At 39.2% G+C, this 18,360-nt stretch overlaps 14 non-coding genes across 14 annotated transcripts; 7 read left to right on the top strand and 7 right to left on the bottom strand.

Annotated features, from left to right (window-relative positions):
• Nucleotides 1-802: 802 nt before the first annotated feature.
• Nucleotides 803-874, bottom strand: TRNAQ-UUG (transfer RNA glutamine (anticodon UUG)). The gene has a single exon. It is a non-coding gene; the product is annotated as a tRNA-Gln (tRNA).
• Nucleotides 875-3,211: 2,337 nt separating this feature from the next.
• Nucleotides 3,212-3,283, top strand: TRNAQ-CUG (transfer RNA glutamine (anticodon CUG)). The gene has a single exon. It is a non-coding gene; the product is annotated as a tRNA-Gln (tRNA).
• Nucleotides 3,284-4,196: 913 nt separating this feature from the next.
• Nucleotides 4,197-4,268, bottom strand: TRNAQ-UUG (transfer RNA glutamine (anticodon UUG)). Its single transcript has one exon. It is a non-coding gene; the product is annotated as a tRNA-Gln (tRNA).
• Nucleotides 4,269-4,527: 259 nt separating this feature from the next.
• On the top strand, nucleotides 4,528-4,599 carry TRNAQ-CUG (transfer RNA glutamine (anticodon CUG)). Its single transcript has one exon. It is a non-coding gene; the product is annotated as a tRNA-Gln (tRNA).
• Nucleotides 4,600-5,480: 881 nt separating this feature from the next.
• On the bottom strand, nucleotides 5,481-5,552 carry TRNAQ-UUG (transfer RNA glutamine (anticodon UUG)). The gene has a single exon. It is a non-coding gene; the product is annotated as a tRNA-Gln (tRNA).
• Nucleotides 5,553-7,933: 2,381 nt separating this feature from the next.
• TRNAQ-CUG (transfer RNA glutamine (anticodon CUG)) lies at nucleotides 7,934-8,005 on the top strand. The gene has a single exon. It is a non-coding gene; the product is annotated as a tRNA-Gln (tRNA).
• A 913-nt stretch (nucleotides 8,006-8,918) lies between these two features.
• Nucleotides 8,919-8,990, bottom strand: TRNAQ-UUG (transfer RNA glutamine (anticodon UUG)). The gene has a single exon. It is a non-coding gene; the product is annotated as a tRNA-Gln (tRNA).
• A 259-nt stretch (nucleotides 8,991-9,249) lies between these two features.
• TRNAQ-CUG (transfer RNA glutamine (anticodon CUG)) lies at nucleotides 9,250-9,321 on the top strand. Its single transcript has one exon. It is a non-coding gene; the product is annotated as a tRNA-Gln (tRNA).
• An 881-nt stretch (nucleotides 9,322-10,202) lies between these two features.
• On the bottom strand, nucleotides 10,203-10,274 carry TRNAQ-UUG (transfer RNA glutamine (anticodon UUG)). Its single transcript has one exon. It is a non-coding gene; the product is annotated as a tRNA-Gln (tRNA).
• Nucleotides 10,275-12,654: 2,380 nt separating this feature from the next.
• TRNAQ-CUG (transfer RNA glutamine (anticodon CUG)) lies at nucleotides 12,655-12,726 on the top strand. Its single transcript has one exon. It is a non-coding gene; the product is annotated as a tRNA-Gln (tRNA).
• A 913-nt stretch (nucleotides 12,727-13,639) lies between these two features.
• On the bottom strand, nucleotides 13,640-13,711 carry TRNAQ-UUG (transfer RNA glutamine (anticodon UUG)). Its single transcript has one exon. It is a non-coding gene; the product is annotated as a tRNA-Gln (tRNA).
• Nucleotides 13,712-13,970: 259 nt separating this feature from the next.
• On the top strand, nucleotides 13,971-14,042 carry TRNAQ-CUG (transfer RNA glutamine (anticodon CUG)). The gene has a single exon. It is a non-coding gene; the product is annotated as a tRNA-Gln (tRNA).
• Nucleotides 14,043-14,923: 881 nt separating this feature from the next.
• Nucleotides 14,924-14,995, bottom strand: TRNAQ-UUG (transfer RNA glutamine (anticodon UUG)). Its single transcript has one exon. It is a non-coding gene; the product is annotated as a tRNA-Gln (tRNA).
• A 2,381-nt stretch (nucleotides 14,996-17,376) lies between these two features.
• TRNAQ-CUG (transfer RNA glutamine (anticodon CUG)) lies at nucleotides 17,377-17,448 on the top strand. The gene has a single exon. It is a non-coding gene; the product is annotated as a tRNA-Gln (tRNA).
• The last annotated feature ends 912 nt before the right edge of the window (nucleotides 17,449-18,360 follow it).

The raw sequence follows: 18,360 nt of genomic DNA, 5'->3' as shown, positions 1-18,360 counted from the left end.
ATGGCAGTCGTCTTTGACCAAAGAATATTAATAGTTTCTGGGGATGACTCTCTTTTCCCACAAAGAAACTGCCCACTCTCATATCTCCAAAGCTCCAAGGTATAATGGCTATTAAACTGGCTTTTGATCTCAGCGATTTACATTGAAAGCCCAGGAGGCCCCTAAAATCAGTTGAATTGTTTCCTGATAATTTAGAGTTTATTTCTTCTTTCGAGAAAGGTGTGATCCAAATAAAGTAAGTACATTTAAACAAGGGCACTTGATCAGTAAATGCACTACTTTCTAGAACTCATAACTCTTGTAAGTTATAAAAAGTTTGCTCTCCATACAGTTTGTCAACTCAAAGAATTACATTTTTTACACATTTAATAAGACCATCAAATTGCTTGAAACATAGGAATGATTGTGAAAGTGAATATGATTCACCAAAATAATTGTATAACATTTTTTAATGTTAATAAAATAGGGCTTTTTCCAATCTTTTCACATCAATGTTGTTTCTGCATGTTCCAGTGAGCAGAGAATCTACTGCACATAGTGTGTACATTTTTTCTTTTCATAGAGTTAAGGTTGGACATTATTCATCTGTGGAAAATGTTTCTGAGAGATATCTGGGTGCCCACTCTGATTGACCTTAGGGATTGTACATTAACGATATGTAGTTGCATCACTGTATTGGTATCAGGCACCAAAGTGCATTTAAATGTAATGTCGTGCAGAGAGAGTCGACTGAACTTCTGAATATTAACTCTGTTGAATTGTAATTTGAGAAATTAGAAAATGGAGTGTAAGAGCAAGATAACGGTCCCACCGAGACTTGAACTCGGATCGTTGGATTCAAAGTCCAAAGTGCTAACCATTACACCATGGAACCCTTGCAAGATGCACCTGAGAGCGATGAATCAGAAATGGCAATATAGAGCACATTTACAATTTTTACAGATTCATAGTCCCAATTGACTGATATCATACAAACACAGCGATGTTGTCGATTGACGTTGTGCTATAGCAATCTCTGTGCTTTATAGAGCATGTAGATCAAATTCTTCCTCTTGAGGCATATGATTAAGCAATATTAAATATTGTTTCTGACTGCCTCTCTTTTGGCATAATGAAGTTCAGCATTTGCGGAAGTATTTAGGTTCCATGGTCTAATGGTTAGTAGGCTGGACTCTGAATTTAGTAATCTGACATGTTATAGCTATATTTTGTTTTCCTTTGGGTGTATTGTCATTTTATGCACATAGATTTCCTAGCAGTGGCTGTGATGAATAGTTCAATTTGATAGCAGCTTCCTTTTGAGAATTTGAAAAAAAAAGAATTAAATAGTCTCTCTGGATGACTCTGCTTTGATTTCTATGTGCACATCCCTTTTGCGTTTCAGAGGGATTGACCAACATACACAACAGTGCTTGGAAGACCTCTTCCTCCCTCATGGCATGTAAAGCTAACCTCTCTCCTACCGTGTGTTTTTTTACTTTTTAACTTCCCCTTCCGAGTCATGATCATGTAACTGAATTTACATTTTTAGATTTTAACTGCAGTAGTTTCTTGTTTTTCATTTTTATTTTTTGTGTACGCATACATCCCTTTTTGTGGGGAGGGGGGAGTGATGTCTGTTTACTTATATTAGCTAATATAGGTCATTTTATGTCCGCTTACAATATGTGTCAGGATTTTTTATGTCGTTTCCAATCAATGTCTAATATCAAGTGGTTTGCAGCAGTCATACAAAGGCACGTAACACCCCCAAAACACCTACATAAGTTAGAAATACTCCGGAAGAGTACTCAGTTTATGAAAAGGCGGTGAATCCCAAATAGAACTGTAAATGTAAGCTAGCAAGCAGACTGTGCACCCCTGTTTGGAACTATGACCTGTGTGTTGCCCTCTACTAACAGAACAATGTAACTGCAGCCCATGTCACATAAAATAGAAAGTAGAGATTATGCAAATTAACTCCCAGAAGAGCCTGGTGTCACCCCAAAAGGTGTCATGCTTTTCACACCAAGAAACATCCACACATAGATCCCTGCGAACCTCAAAAACGTACAGGAAACCCTGTCCAGCCCTTTGCTCCCAGAGGAGATAAGGTTGAAAAACCACCCTATGTTAAAAGTGTCCATAATCCATGCCAGCTGCCCTGTCTGGGGCCTAGGGGCATGAGTGGAAGGGTTTAACCTGCCTGGGTTCTTGGGCATGGTTTCATCATGCCTCAGTTTACAATGGCACTCTGCCACTTTGTCAGGCTTTAAAGAAGCCTGACTCCTGCAGAGCAAAAGATCTGATTATTTCCTTACATGTTTTGTACGTAAGAATGCGGATCGTGCTCTGAGCCTCCTATGGTGGTTATTAAGCATGGTATACATACCATAGCATGTAACTGTGCCTACAAATGGAACATTTTGTTCATTTATTAGGGAGTTGTGAAAATGGCAAAATCAAATTGCCATTACTGACACAGACCAGCTGCCGCTGTCCGGACATTTCGTCGAAAGACATTTGGTCGACGTAATTTGGTCGAAAGCCAAATGGTCGATTTTTTTATTTATTTATATATATATATTTTAGGTTGTAGTTTAGGGAAAAAAAGGGGTTTTTAGAAAAAAAGGGGGTTGGGGGGACCCCCCCAAACCCCCCCCCAAAAAAAATGTGAAAATAAAAAACAAAGCAATTCGACCATTTGGTTTTCGACCAAATGGTTTCGACCAATTGTCCTGTCGACAAATTTTTTTCGACGAAATGTCTGGCAACCCAGCTGCCGACTGTTGCTATTGACAGGAGTTCCAGGTGTATAAACTGAGGAGATCACCAGTTCAATTACCTGTGAACGCATTTTGAAGCTCATTCACAACCAGTTCATGCCCGTTCTCTCCATTTTGGCTTTCTGGCTGGCCGAGGGGCCCTTCAGTAATGTTCTTTGCTAACCATTACACCATGGGCCCCTTGCTGGTGCAACCTGACAGAGTTGTAACAGAAATGAGAATCGAGATCTCATGCATCATTTTAACAAACTCATATTCCTGGCCCACGGATATTATGCAAATGTGGAACTGTTTAGTTGGTTGTTGCGCAATAGCAAACTCTTTGCTTTACAGCTCATTTGGATAGGATTCTTCCTCTGGAGGCATAAGATAAAAGAATATTGCATACATTCTCTAAAAGGCTCTTTTTTTGCTGCAATGACGTTCATCATGTCACTAAGTATGTAGGTTCCATGGTGTAATGGTTAGCACTCTGGACTCTGAATCCAGCGATCCGAGTTCAAATCTCGGTGGGACCTTGGGAATTACTGTGTTTGTTTTCCTCTCAGTGTCTTGTTTTAATAGCAATGACGCTGATGTGCCGCCCACTTTCATAGCATTATTCCCTGGGTGCATTTGAAAAAAGAAAGATTTTCCATGGATGACGCTCTTTAGCCACAATGAAACCCACCACTTTCTGTGGTGTGAAAGACCCATGGTGTAATGGTAGCACCCTGGAGGTTGAATCCAATAATTTGCATTCAAATCTCTGTAAGAGTTTACCATCAGTCGAACCTTTCCCTTATCGTTTATTGTGGATGTCTTCTTTGAAGAAAGGTATGATCCAACTAAAGTAAGTACATTCACGAATGGGCCCTTGGTCGGTACAAACAGTATTTATACACCTCAGGCCTTTTGTGAATTAAGAAAAGTGTGTTCTTCGTTCTATTTTTCATCTCAAACTGATACCTTCATTTTACAAACATGTAAAGACTGTTAAGACGCTTGATTAATATCATTGATTCTGAATGTGGTCGCTTTTCATAGGATTAACCCTTTAACAATTTTGAAAGAGAATGGCGATACAATAGAGCTGCTTTTCCCAAAATGGTATTATTAATGTTGTTGCTGCATCTTCAAGTAAAAAGAGAATCCATTGGGTCACAGATTGAGCATGTTTCTTAACATTGAGTTAAGTTTGAAAATTTCAAATCTTTTATGTATGTTTCCGATGCAGATCTGCCCATCGACTCAGAATGACCTCACTGTTCATACATTTAAAGAAAATGCATAAAGGTTAAGGTGCTAGGCACAAAAGTGGATTTTTATGAAAAGTTATGCCAGAGAGTGAGAGCGAAAATGAATACCCTACACCACTAACCTTATGAATATTACTATCTTTGGCCTATAATTTAAGACAACAAGGAGACAAAGTGTGTTAGAGCAAGAGAGAGGTTCCACCGAGACTTGAACTCGGAACGCTGGATTCAAAGTCCAAAGTGCTAACCATTACACCATGGAACCATTGTTGAGCAGAGCTTCATAAGGGCAATGAGAATATAGGGCACAGTCAAGATTTTTACTGACCTATAGTAACCGTTTACTGATATTATATCGAAGCAGCACTGTTGCTGTTGGATGCTGTGCAATCGCAAAGTATTGGCTTCATGTCTCATTTGGATCAAATTCTTCCTCTGGAGTCTAATGATATAGGAATATTACATATTTTCTCTGATGTGCTCTGTTTTTCCAGAATGAAGTGCATCATGCTACTGAATATGTGGGTTCCATGGTGTAATGGTTAGCACTCTGGACTCTGAATCCAGCGATCCGAGTTCAAGTCTCGGTGGGACCTTGGGGCTGCTTCTCTTTTAGAGTTGCCTTTCATTTGCAGATAGATATAACAGCAATAGCTTTGCTTTACAGCCCACTTTGATGGCAGTCTTCTTGGACCAAAGAATATTAATAGTTTCTGGGGATGACTCTCTTTTGCCACAAAGAAACTGCCCACTCTCATATCTCCAAAGCTCCAAGGTATAATGGCTATTAAACTGGCTTTTGATCTCAGCGATTTGCATTGAAAGCCCAGGAGGCCCCTAAAATCAGTTGAATTGTTTCCTGATAATTTAGAGTTTATTTCTTCTTTCGAGAAAGGTGTGATCCAAATAAAGTAAGTACATTTAAACAAGGGCACTTGATCAGTAAATGCACTACTTTCTAGAACTCATAACTCTTGTAAGTTATAAAAAGTTTGCTCTCCATACAGTTTGTCAACTCAAAGAATTACATTTTTTACACATTTAATAAGACCATCAAATTGCTTGAAACATAGGAATGATTGTGAAAGTGAATATGATTCACCAAAATAATTGTATAACATTTTTTAATGTTAATAAAATAGGGCTTTTTCCAATCTTTTCACATCAATGTTTTTTCTGCATGTTCCAGTGAGCAGAGAATCTACTGCACATAGTGTGTACATTTTTCTTTTCATAGAGTTAAGGTTGGACATTATTCATCTGTGGAAAATGTTTCTGAGAGATATCTGGGTGCCCACTCTGATTGACCTTAGGGATTGTACATTAACGATATGTAGTTGCATCACTGTATTGGTATCAGGCACCAAAGTGCATTTAAATGTAATGTCGTGCAGAGAGAGTCGACTGAACTTCTGAATATTAACTCTGTTGAATTGTAATTTGAGAAATTAGAAAATGGAGTGTAAGAGCAAGATAACGGTCCCACCGAGACTTGAACTCGGATCGTTGGATTCAAAGTCCAAAGTGCTAACCATTACACCATGGAACCCTTGCAAGATGCACCTGAGAGCGATGAATCAGAAATGGCAATATAGAGCACATTTACAATTTTTACAGATTCATAGTCCCAATTGACTGATATCATACAAACACAGCGATGTTGTCGATTGACGTTGTGCTATAGCAATCTCTGTGCTTTATAGAGCATGTAGATCAAATTCTTCCTCTTAAGGCATATGATTAAGCAATATTAAATATTGTTTCTGACTGCCTCTGTTTTGGCATAATGAAGTTCAGCATTTGCGGAAGTATTTAGGTTCCATGGTCTAATGGTTAGTAGGCTGGACTCTGAATTTAGTAATCTGACATGTTATAGCTATATTTTGTTTTCCTTTGGGTGTATTGTCATTTTATGCACATAGATTTCCTAGCAGTGGCTGTGATGAATAGTTCAATTTGATAGCAGCTTCCTTTTGAGAATTTGAAAAAAAAAGAATTAAATAGTCTCTCTGGATGACTCTGCTTTGATTTCTATGTGCACATCCCTTTTGCGTTTCAGAGGGATTGACCAACATACACAACAGTGCTTGGAAGACCTCTTCCTCCCTCATGGCATGTAAAGCTAACCTCTCTCCTACCGTGTGTTTTTTTACTTTTTAACTTCCCCTTCCGAGTCATGATCATGTAACTGAATTTACATTTTTAGATTTTAACTGCAGTAGTTGCTTGTTTTTCATTTTTATTTTTTGTGTACGCATACATCCCTTTTTGTGGGGAGGGGGGAGTGATGTCTGTTTACTTATATTAGCTAATATAGGTCATTTTATGTCCGCTTACAATATGTGTCAGGATTTTTTTTGTCGTTTCCAATCAATGTCTAATATCAAGTGGTTTGCAGCAGTCATACAAAGGCACGTAACACCCCCAAAACACCTACATAAGTTAGAAATACTCCGGAAGAGTACTCAGTTTATGAAAAGGCGGTGAATCCCAAATAGAACTGTAAATGTAAGCTAGCAAGCAGACTGTGCACCCCTGTTTGGAACTATGACCTGTGTGTTGCCCTCTATTAACAGAACAATGTAACTGCAGCCCATGTCACATAAAATAGAAAGTAGAGATTATGCAAATTAACTCCCAGAAGAGCCTGGTGTCACCCCAAAAGGTGTCATGCTTTTCACACCAAGAAACATCCACACATAGATCCCTGCGAACCTCAAAAACGTACAGGAAACCCTGTCCAGCGCTTTGCTCCCAGAGGAGATAAGGTTGAAAAACCACCCTATGTTAAAAGTGTCCATAATCCATGCCAGCTGCCCTGTCTATAGAACCTGGCCGTTCGTGGCCATTCGGGGCCTAGGGGCATGAGTGGAAGGGTTTAACCTGCCTGGGTTCTTGGGCATGGTTTCATCATGCCTCAGTTTACAATGGCACTCTGCCACTTTGTCAGGCTTTAAAGAAGCCTGACTCCTGCAGAGCAAAAGATCTGATTATTTCCTTACATGTTTTGTACGTAAGAATGCGGATGGTGCTCTGAGCCTCCTATGGTGGTTATTAAGCATGGTATACATACCATAGCATGTAACTGTGCCTACAAATGGAACATTTTGTTCATTTATTAGGGAGTTGTGAAAATGGCAAAATCAAATTGCCATTACTGACACAGACCAGCTGCCGCTGTCCGGACATTTCGTCGAAAGACATTTCGTCGAAAGACATTTGGTCGACGTAATTTGGTCGAAAGCCAAATGGTCGTTTTTTTTATTTATTTATATATATATATTTTAGGTTGTAGTTTAGGGAAAAAAAGGGGTTTTTAGAAAAAAAGGGGGTTGGGGGGACCCCCCCAAACCCCCCCCCCCAAAAAAAATTTGAAAATAAAAAACAAAGCAATTCGACCATTTGGTTTTCGACCAAATGGTTTCGACCAATTGTCCTGTCGACATATTTTTTTCGACGAAATGTCTGGCAACCCAGCTGCCGACTGTTGCTATTGACAGGAGTTCCAGGTGTATAAACTGAGGAGATCACCAGTTCAATTACCTGTGAACGCATTTTGAAGCTCATTCACAACCAGTTCATGCCCGTTCTCTCCATTTTGGCTTTCTGGCTGGCCGAGGGGCCCTTCAGTAATGTTCTTTGCTAACCATTACACCATGGGCCCCTTGCTGGTGCAACCTGACAGAGTTGTAACAGAAATGAGAATCGAGATCTCATGCATCATTTTAACAAACTCATATTCCTAGCCCACGGATATTATGCAAATGTGGAACTGTTTAGTTGGTTGTTGCGCAATAGCAAACTCTTTGCTTTACAGCTCATTTGGATAGGATTCTTCCTCTGGAGGTATAAGATAAAAGAATATTGCATACATTCTCTAAAAGGCTCTTTTTTTGCTGCAATGACGTTCATCATGTCACTAAGTATGTAGGTTCCATGGTGTAATGGTTAGCACTCTGGACTCTGAATCCAGCGATCCGAGTTCAAATTTCGGTGGGACCTTGGGAATTACTGTGTTTGTTTTCCTCTCAGTGTCTTGTTTTAATAGCAATGACGCTGATGTGTCGCCCACTTTCATAGCATTATTCCCTGGGTGCATTTGAAAAAAGAAAGATTTTCCATGGATGACGCTCTTTAGCCACAATGAAACCCACCACTTTCTGTGGTGTGAAAGACCCATGGTGTAATGGTAGCACCCTGGAGGTTGAATCCAATAATTTGCATTCAAATCTCTGTAAGAGTTTACCATCAGTCGAACCTTTCCCTTATCGTTTATTGTGGATGTCTTCTTTGAAGAAAGGTATGATCCAACTAAAGTAAGTACATTCACGAATGGGCCCTTGGTCGGTACAAACAGTATTTATACACCTCAGGCCTTTTGTGAATTAAGAAAAGTGTGTTCTTCGTTCTATTTTTCATCTCAAACTGATACCTTCATTTTACAAACATGTAAAGACTGTTAAGACGCTTGATTAATATCATTGATTCTGAATGTGGTCGCTTTTCATAGGATTAACCCTTTAACAATTTTGAAAGAGAATGGCGATACAATAGAGCTGCTTTTCCCAAAATGGTATTATTAATGTTGTTTCTGCATCTTCAAGTAAAAAGAGAATCCATTGGGTCACAGATTGAGCATGTTTCTTAACATTGAGTTAAGTTTGAAAATTTCAAATCTTTTATGTATGTTTCCGATGCAGATCTGCCCATCGACTCAGAATGACCTCACTGTTCATACATTTTAAAAAAATGCATAAAGGTTAAGGTGCTAGGCACAAAAGTGGATTTTTATGAAAAGTTATGCCAGAGAGTGAGAGCGAAAATGAATACCCTACACCACTAACCTTATGAATATTACTATCTTTGGCCTATAATTTAAGACAACAAGGAGACAAAGTGTGTTAGAGCAAGAGAGAGGTTCCACCGAGACTTGAACTCGGATCGCTGGATTCAAAGTCCAAAGTGCTAACCATTACACCATGGAACCCTTGTTGAGCAGAGCTTCATAAGGGCAATGAGAATATAGGGCACAGTCAAGATTTTTACTGACCTATAGTAACCGTTTACTGATATTATATCGAAGCAGCACTGTTGCTGTTGGATGCTGTGCAATCGCAAAGTATTGGCTTCATGTCTCATTTGGATCAAATTCTTCCTCTGGAGTCTAATGATATAGGAATATTACATATTTTCTCTGATGTGCTCTGTTTTTCCAGAATGAAGTGCATCATGCTACTGAATATGTGGGTTCCATGGTGTAATGGTTAGCACTCTGGACTCTGAATCCAGCGATCCGAGTTCAAGTCTCGGTGGGACCTTGGGGCTGCTTCTCTTTTAGAGTTGCATTTCATTTGCAGATAGATATAACAGCAATAGCTTTGCTTTACAGCCCACTTTGATGGCAGTCTTCTTTGACCAAAGAATATTAATAGTTTCTGGGGATGACTCTCTTTTGCCACAAAGAAACTGCCCACTCTCATATCTCCAAAGCTCCAAGGTATAATGGCTATTAAACTGGCTTTTGATCTCAGCGATTTGCATTGAAAGCCCAGGAGGCCCCTAAAATCAGTTGAATTGTTTCCTGATAATTTAGAGTTTATTTCTTCTTTCGAGAAAGGTGTGATCCAAATAAAGTAAGTACATTTAAACAAGGGCACTTGATCAGTAAATGCACTACTTTCTAGAACTCATAACTCTTGTAAGTTATAAAAAGTTTGCTCTCCATACAGTTTGTCAACTCAAAGAATTACATTTTTTACACATTTAATAAGACCATCAAATTGCTTGAAACATAGGAATGATTGTGAAAGTGAATATGATTCACCAAAATAATTGTATAACATTTTTTAATGTTAATAAAATAGGGCTTTTTCCAATCTTTTCACATCAATGTTGTTTCTGCATGTTCCAGTGAGCAGAGAATCTACTGCACATAGTGTGTACATTTTTCTTTTCATAGAGTTAAGGTTGGACATTATTCATCTGTGGAAAATGTTTCTGAGAGATATCTGGGTGCCCACTCTGATTGACCTTAGGGATTGTACATTAACGATATGTAGTTGCATCACTGTATTGGTATCAGGCACCAAAGTGCATTTAAATGTAATGTCGTGCAGAGAGAGTTGACTGAACTTCTGAATATTAACTCTGTTGAATTGTAATTTGAGAAATTAGAAAATGGAGTGTAAGAGCAAGATAACGGTCCCACCGAGACTTGAACTCGGATCGTTGGATTCAAAGTCCAAAGTGCTAACCATTACACCATGGAACCCTTGCAAGATGCACCTGAGAGTGATGAATCAGAAATGGCAATATAGAGCACATTTACAATTTTTACAGATTCATAGTCCCAATTGACTGATATCATACAAACACAGCGATGTTGTCGATTGGCGTTGTGCTATAGCAATCTCTGTGCTTTATAGAGCATGTAGATCAAATTCTTCCTCTTGAGGCATATGATTAAGCAATATTAAATATTGTTTCTGACTGCCTCTGTTTTGGCATAATGAAGTTCAGCATTTGCGGAAGTATTTAGGTTCCATGGTCTAATGGTTAGTAGGCTGGACTCTGAATTTAGTAATCTGACATGTTATAGCTATATTTTGTTTTCCTTTGGGTGTATTGTCATTTTATGCACATAGATTTCCTAGCAGTGGCTGTGATGAATAGTTCAATTTGATAGCAGCTTCCTTTTGAGAATTTGAAAAAAAAAGAATTAAATAGTCTCTCTGGATGACTCTGCTTTGATTTCTATGTGCACATCCCTTTTGCGTTTCAGAGGGATTGACCAACATACACAACAGTGCTTGGAAGACCTCTTCCTCCCTCATGGCATGTAAAGCTAACCTCTCTCCTACCGTGTGTTTTTTTACTTTTTAACTTCCCCTTCCGAGTCATGATCATGTAACTGAATTTACATTTTTAGATTTTAACTGCAGTAGTTGCTTGTTTTTCATTTTTATTTTTTGTGTACGCATACATCCCTTTTTGTGGGGAGGGGGGAGTGATGTCTGTTTACTTATATTAGCTAATATAAGTCATTTTATGTCCGCTTACAATATGTGTCAGGATTTTTTATGTCGTTTCCAATCAATGTCTAATATCAAGTGGTTTGCAGCAGTCATACAAAGGCACGTAACACCCCCAAAACACCTACATAAGTTAGAAATACTCCGGAAGAGTACTCAGTTTATGAAAAGGCGGTGAATCCCAAATAGAACTGTAAATGTAAGCTAGCAAGAAGACTGTGCACCCCTGTTTGGAACTATGACCTGTGTGTTGCCCTCTATTAACAGAACAATGTAACTGCAGCCCATGTCACATAAAATAGAAAGTAGAGATTATGCAAATTAACTCCCAGAAGAGCCTGGTGTCACCCCAAAAGGTGTCATGCTTTTCACACCAAGAAACATCCACACATAGATCCCTGCGAACCTCAAAAACGTACAGGAAACCCTGTCCAGCGCTTTGCTCCCAGAGGAGATAAGGTTGAAAAACCACCCTATGTTAAAAGTGTCCATAATCCATGCCAGCTGCCCTGGCTATAGAACCTGGCCGTTCGTGGCCATTCGGGGCCTAGGGGCATGAGTGGAAGGGTTTAACCTGCCTGGGTTCTTGGGCATGGTTTCATCATGCCTCAGTTTACAATGGCACTCTGCCACTTTGTCAGGCTTTAAAGAAGCCTGACTCCTGCAGAGCAAAAGATCTGATTATTTCCTTACATGTTTTGTACGTAAGAATGCGGATGGTGCTCTGAGCCTCCTATGGTGGTTATTAAGCATGGTATACATACCATAGCATGTAACTGTGCCTACAAATGGAACATTTTGTTCATTTATTAGGGAGTTGTGAAAATGGCAAAATCAAATTGCCATTACTGACACAGACCAGCTGCCGCTGTCCGGACATTTCGTCGAAAGACATTTCGTCGAAAGACATTTGGTCGACGTAATTTGGTCGAAAGCCAAATGGTCGTTTTTTTTATTTATTTATATATATATTTTTTAGGTTGTAGTTTAGGGAAAAAAAGGGGTTTTTAGAAAAAAAGGGGGTTGGGGGGACCACCCAAACCCCCCCCCCCAAAAAAAATGTGAAAATAAAAAACAAAGCAATTCGACCATTTGGTTTTCGCCCAAATGGTTTCGACCAATTGTCCTGTCGACAAATTTTTTTCGACGAAATGTCTGGCAACCCAGCTGCCGACTGTTGCTATTGACAGGAGTTCCAGGTGTATAAACTGAGGAGATCACCAGTTCAATTACCTGTGAACGCATTTTGAAGCTCATTCACAACCAGTCCATGCCCGTTCTCTCCATTTTGGCTTTCTGGCTGGCCGAGGGGCCCTTCAGTAATGTTCTTTGCTAACCATTACACCATGGGCCCCTTGCTGGTGCAACCTGACAGAGTTGTAACAGAAATGAGAATCGAGATCTCATGCATCATTTTAACAAACTCATATTCCTAGCCCACGGATATTATGCAAATGTGGAACTGTTTAGTTGGTTGTTGCGCAATAGCAAACTCTTTGCTTTACAGCTCATTTGGATAGGATTCTTCCTCTGGAGGCATAAGATAAAAGAATATTGCATACATTCTCTAAAAGGCTCTTTTTTTGCTGCAATGACGTTCATCATGTCACTAAGTATGTAGGTTCCATGGTGTAATGGTTAGCACTCTGGACTCTGAATCCAGCGAGCCGAGTTCAAATCTCGGTGGGACCTTGGGAATTACTGTGTTTGTTTTCCTCTCAGTGTCTTGTTTTAATAGCAATGACACTGCTGTGTCGCCCACTTTCATAGCATTATTCCCTGGGTGCATTTGAAAAAAGAAAGATTTTCCATGGATGACGCTCTTTAGCCACAATGAAACCCACCACTTTCTGTGGTGTGAAAGACCCATGGTGTAATGGTAGCACCCTGGAGGTTGAATCCAATAATTTGCATTCAAATCTCTGTAAGAGTTTACCATCAGTCGAACCTTTCCCTTATCGTTTATTGTGGATGTCTTCTTTGAAGAAAGGTATGATCCAACTAAAGTAAGTACATTCACGAATGGGCCCTTGGTCGGTACAAACAGTATTTATACACCTCAGGCCTTTTGTGAATTAAGAAAAGTGTGTTCTTCGTTCTATTTTTCATCTCAAACTGATACCTTCATTTTACAAACATGTAAAGGCTGTTAAGACGCTTGATTAATATCATTGATTCTGAATGTGGTCGCTTTTCATAGGATTAACCCTTTAACAATTTTGAAAGAGAATGGCGATACAATAGAGCTGCTTTTCCCAAAATGGTATTATTAATGTTGTTGCTGCATCTTCAAGTAAAAAGAGAATCCATTGGGTCACAGATTGAGCATGTTTCTTAACATTGAGTTAAGTTTGAAAATGTCAAATCTTTTATGTATGTTTCCGATGCAGATCTGCCCATCGACTCAGAATGACCTCACTGTTCATACATTTAAAAAAAATGCATAAAGGTTAAGGTGCTAGGCACAAAAGTGGATTTTTATGAAAAGTTATGCCAGAGAGTGAGAGCGAAAATGAATACCCTACACCACTAACCTTATGAATATTACTATCTTTGGCCTATAAATTAAGACAACAAGGAGACAAAGTGTGTTAGAGCAAGAGAGAGGTTCCACCGAGACTTGAACTCGGATCGCTGGATTCAAAGTCCAAAGTGCTAACCATTACACCATGGAACCCTTGTTGAGCAGAGCTTCATAAGGGCAATGAGAATATAGGGCACAGTCAAGATTTTTACTGACCTATAGTAACCGTTTACTGATATTATATCGAAGCAGCACTGTTGCTGTTGGATGCTGTGCAATCGCAAAGTATTGGCTTCATGTCTCATTTGGATCAAATTCTTCCTCTGGAGTCTAATGATATAGGAATATTACATATTTTCTCTGATGTGCTCTGTTTTTCCAGAATGAAGTGCATCATGCTACTGAATATGTGGGTTCCATGGTGTAATGGTTAGCACTCTGGACTCTGAATCCAGCGATCCGAGTTCAAGTCTCGGTGGGACCTTGGGGCTGCTTCTCTTTTAGAGTTGCATTTCATTTGCAGATAGATATAACAGCAATAGCTTTGCTTTACAGCCCACTTTGATGGCAGTCTTCTTTGACCAAAGAATATTAATAGTTTCTGGGGATGACTCTCTTTTGCCACAAAGAAACTGCCCACTCTCATATCTCCAAAGCTCCAAGGTATAATGGCTATTAAACTGGCTTTTGATCTCAGCGATTTGCATTGAAAGCCCAGGAGGCCCCTAAAATCAGTTGAATTGTTTCATGATAATTTAGAGTTTATTTCTTCTTTCGAGAAAGGTGTGATCCAAATAAAGTAAGTACATTTAAACAAGGGCACTTGATCAGTAAATGCACTACTTTCTAGAACTCATAACTCTTGTAAGTTATAAAAAGTTTGCTCTCCATACAGTTTGTCAACTCAAAGAATTACATTTTTTACACATTTAATAAGACCATCAAATTGCTTGAAACATAGGAATGATTGTGAAAGTGAATATGATTCACCAAAATAATTGTATAACATTTTTTAATGTTAATAAAATAGGGCTTTTTCCAATCTTTTCACATCAATGTTGTTTCTGCATGTTCCAGTGAGCAGAGAATCTACTGCACATAGTGTGTACATTTTTCTTTTCATAGAGTTAAGGTTGGACATTATTCATCTGTGGAAAATGTTTCTGAGAGATATCTGGGTGCCCACTCTGATTGACCTTAGGGATTGTACATTAACGATATGTAGTTGCATCACTGTATTGGTATCAGGCACCAAAGTGCATTTAAATGTAATGTTGTGCAGAGAGAGTTGACTGAACTTCTGAATATTAACTCTGTTGAATTGTAATTTGAGAAATTAGAAAATGGAGTGTAAGAGCAAGATAACGGTCCCACCGAGACTTGAACTCGGATCGTTGGATTCAAAGTCCAAAGTGCTAACCATTACACCATGGAACCCTTGCAAGATGCACCTGAGAGCGATGAATCAGAAATGGCAATATAGAGCACATTTACGATTTTTACAGATTCATAGTCCCAATTGACTGATATCATACAAACACAGCGATGTTGTCGATTGACGTTGTGCTATAGCAATCTCTGTGCTTTATAGAGCATGTAGATCAAATTCTTCCTCTTGAGGCATATGATTAAGCAATATTAAATATTGTTTCTGACTGCCTCTGTTTTGGCATAATGAAGTTCAGCATTTGCGGAAGTATTTAGGTTCCATGGTCTAATGGTTAGTAGGCTGGACTCTGAATTTAGTAATCTGACATGTTATAGCTATATTTTGTTTTCCTTTGGGTGTATTGTCATTTTATGCACATAGATTTCCTAGCAGTGGCTGTGATGAATAGTTCAATTTGATAGCAGCTTCCTTTTGAGAATTTGAAAAAAAAAGAATTAAATAGTCTCTCTGGATGACTCTGCTTTGATTTCTATGTGCACATCCCTTTTGCGTTTCAGAGGGATTGACCAACATACACAACAGTGCTTGGAAGACCTCTTCCTCCCTCATGGCATGTAAAGCTAACCTCTCTCCTACCGTGTGTTTTTTTACTTTTTAACTTCCCCTTCCGAGTCATGATCATGTAACTGAATTTACATTTTTAGATTTTAACTGCAGTAGTTGCTTGTTTTTCATTTTTATTTTTTGTGTACGCATACATCCCTTTTTGTGGGGAGGGGGGAGTGATGTCTGTTTACTTATATTAGCTAATATAAGTCATTTTATGTCCGCTTACAATATGTGTCAGGATTTTTTATGTCGTTTCCAATCAATGTCTAATATCAAGTGGTTTGCAGCAGTCATACAAAGGCACGTAACACCCCCAAAACACCTACATAAGTTAGAAATACTCCGGAAGAGTACTCAGTTTATGAAAAGGCGGTGAATCCCAAATAGAACTGTAAATGTAAGCTAGCAAGAAGACTGTGCACCCCTGTTTGGAACTATGACCTGTGTGTTGCCCTCTATTAACAGAACAATGTAACTGCAGCCCATGTCACATAAAATAGAAAGTAGAGATTATGCAAATTAACTCCCAGAAGAGCCTGGTGTCACCCCAAAAGGTGTCATGCTTTTCACACCAAGAAACATCCACACATAGATCCCTGCGAACCTCAAAAACGTACAGGAAACCCTGTCCAGCGCTTTGCTCCCAGAGGAGATAAGGTTGAAAAACCACCCTATGTTAAAAGTGTCCATAATCCATGCCAGCTGCCCTGGCTATAGAACCTGGCCGTTCGTGGCCATTCGGGGCCTAGGGGCATGAGTGGAAGGGTTTAACCTGCCTGGGTTCTTGGGCATGGTTTCATCATGCCTCAGTTTACAATGGCACTCTGCCACTTTGTCAGGCTTTAAAGAAGCCTGACTCCTGCAGAGCAAAAGATCTGATTATTTCCTTACATGTTTTGTACGTAAGAATGCGGATGGTGCTCTGAGCCTCCTATGGTGGTTATTAAGCATGGTATACATACCATAGCATGTAACTGTGCCTACAAATGGAACATTTTGTTCATTTATTAGGGAGTTGTGAAAATGGCAAAATCAAATTGCCATTACTGACACAGACCAGCTGCCGCTGTCCGGACATTTCGTCGAAAGACATTTCGTCGAAAGACATTTGGTCGACGTAATTTGGTCGAAAGCCAAATGGTCGTTTTTTTTATTTATTTATATATATATTTTTTAGGTTGTAGTTTAGGGAAAAAAAGGGGTTTTTAGAAAAAAAGGGGGTTGGGGGGACCACCCAAACCCCCCCCCCCCAAAAAAAATGTGAAAATAAAAAACAAAGCAATTCGACCATTTGGTTTTCGCCCAAATGGTTTCGACCAATTGTCCTGTCGACAAATTTTTTTCGACGAAATGTCTGGCAACCCAGCTGCCGACTGTTGCTATTGACAGGAGTTCCAGGTGTATAAACTGAGGAGATCACCAGTTCAATTACCTGTGAACGCATTTTGAAGCTCATTCACAACCAGTCCATGCCCGTTCTCTCCATTTTGGCTTTCTGGCTGGCCGAGGGGCCCTTCAGTAATGTTCTTTGCTAACCATTACACCATGGGCCCCTTGCTGGTGCAACCTGACAGAGTTGTAACAGAAATGAGAATCGAGATCTCATGCATCATTTTAACAAACTCATATTCCTAGCCCACGGATATTATGCAAATGTGGAACTGTTTAGTTGGTTGTTGCGCAATAGCAAACTCTTTGCTTTACAGCTCATTTGGATAGGATTCTTCCTCTGGAGGCATAAGATAAAAGAATATTGCATACATTCTCTAAAAGGCTCTTTTTTTGCTGCAATGACGTTCATCATGTCACTAAGTATGTAGGTTCCATGGTGTAATGGTTAGCACTCTGGACTCTGAATCCAGCGAGCCGAGTTCAAATCTCGGTGGGACCTTGGGAATTACTGTGTTTGTTTTCCTCTCAGTGTCTTGTTTTAATAGCAATGACACTGCTGTGTCGCCCACTTTCATAGCATTATTCCCTGGGTGCATTTGAAAAAAGAAAGATTTTCCATGGATGACGCTCTTTAGCCACAATGAAACCCACCACTTTCTGTGGTGTGAAAGACCCATGGTGTAATGGTAGCACCCTGGAGGTTGAATCCAATAATTTGCATTCAAATCTCTGTAAGAGTTTACCATCAGTCGAACCTTTCCCTTATCGTTTATTGTGGATGTCTTCTTTGAAGAAAGGTATGATCCAACTAAAGTAAGTACATTCACGAATGGGCCCTTGGTCGGTACAAACAGTATTTATACACCTCAGGCCTTTTGTGAATTAAGAAAAGTGTGTTCTTCGTTCTATTTTTCATCTCAAACTGATACCTTCATTTTACAAACATGTAAAGGCTGTTAAGACGCTTGATTAATATCATTGATTCTGAATGTGGTCGCTTTTCATAGGATTAACCCTTTAACAATTTTGAAAGAGAATGGCGATACAATAGAGCTGCTTTTCCCAAAATGGTATTATTAATGTTGTTGCTGCATCTTCAAGTAAAAAGAGAATCCATTGGGTCACAGATTGAGCATGTTTCTTAACATTGAGTTAAGTTTGAAAATGTCAAATCTTTTATGTATGTTTCCGATGCAGATCTGCCCATCGACTCAGAATGACCTCACTGTTCATACATTTAAAAAAAATGCATAAAGGTTAAGGTGCTAGGCACAAAAGTGGATTTTTATGAAAAGTTATGCCAGAGAGTGAGAGCGAAAATGAATACCCTACACCACTAACCTTATGAATATTACTATCTTTGGCCTATAATTTAAGACAACAAGGAGACAAAGTGTGTTAGAGCAAGAGA

This window comes from Ambystoma mexicanum, chromosome 5p (assembly GCF_040938575.1).
Source record: "Ambystoma mexicanum isolate Mex_15411 chromosome 5p, UKY_AmexF1_1, whole genome shotgun sequence".
In the NCBI taxonomy this organism is placed as follows: domain Eukaryota; kingdom Metazoa; phylum Chordata; class Amphibia; order Caudata; family Ambystomatidae; genus Ambystoma; species Ambystoma mexicanum.
This window is presented reverse-complemented; position numbering and strand designations above follow the sequence as displayed.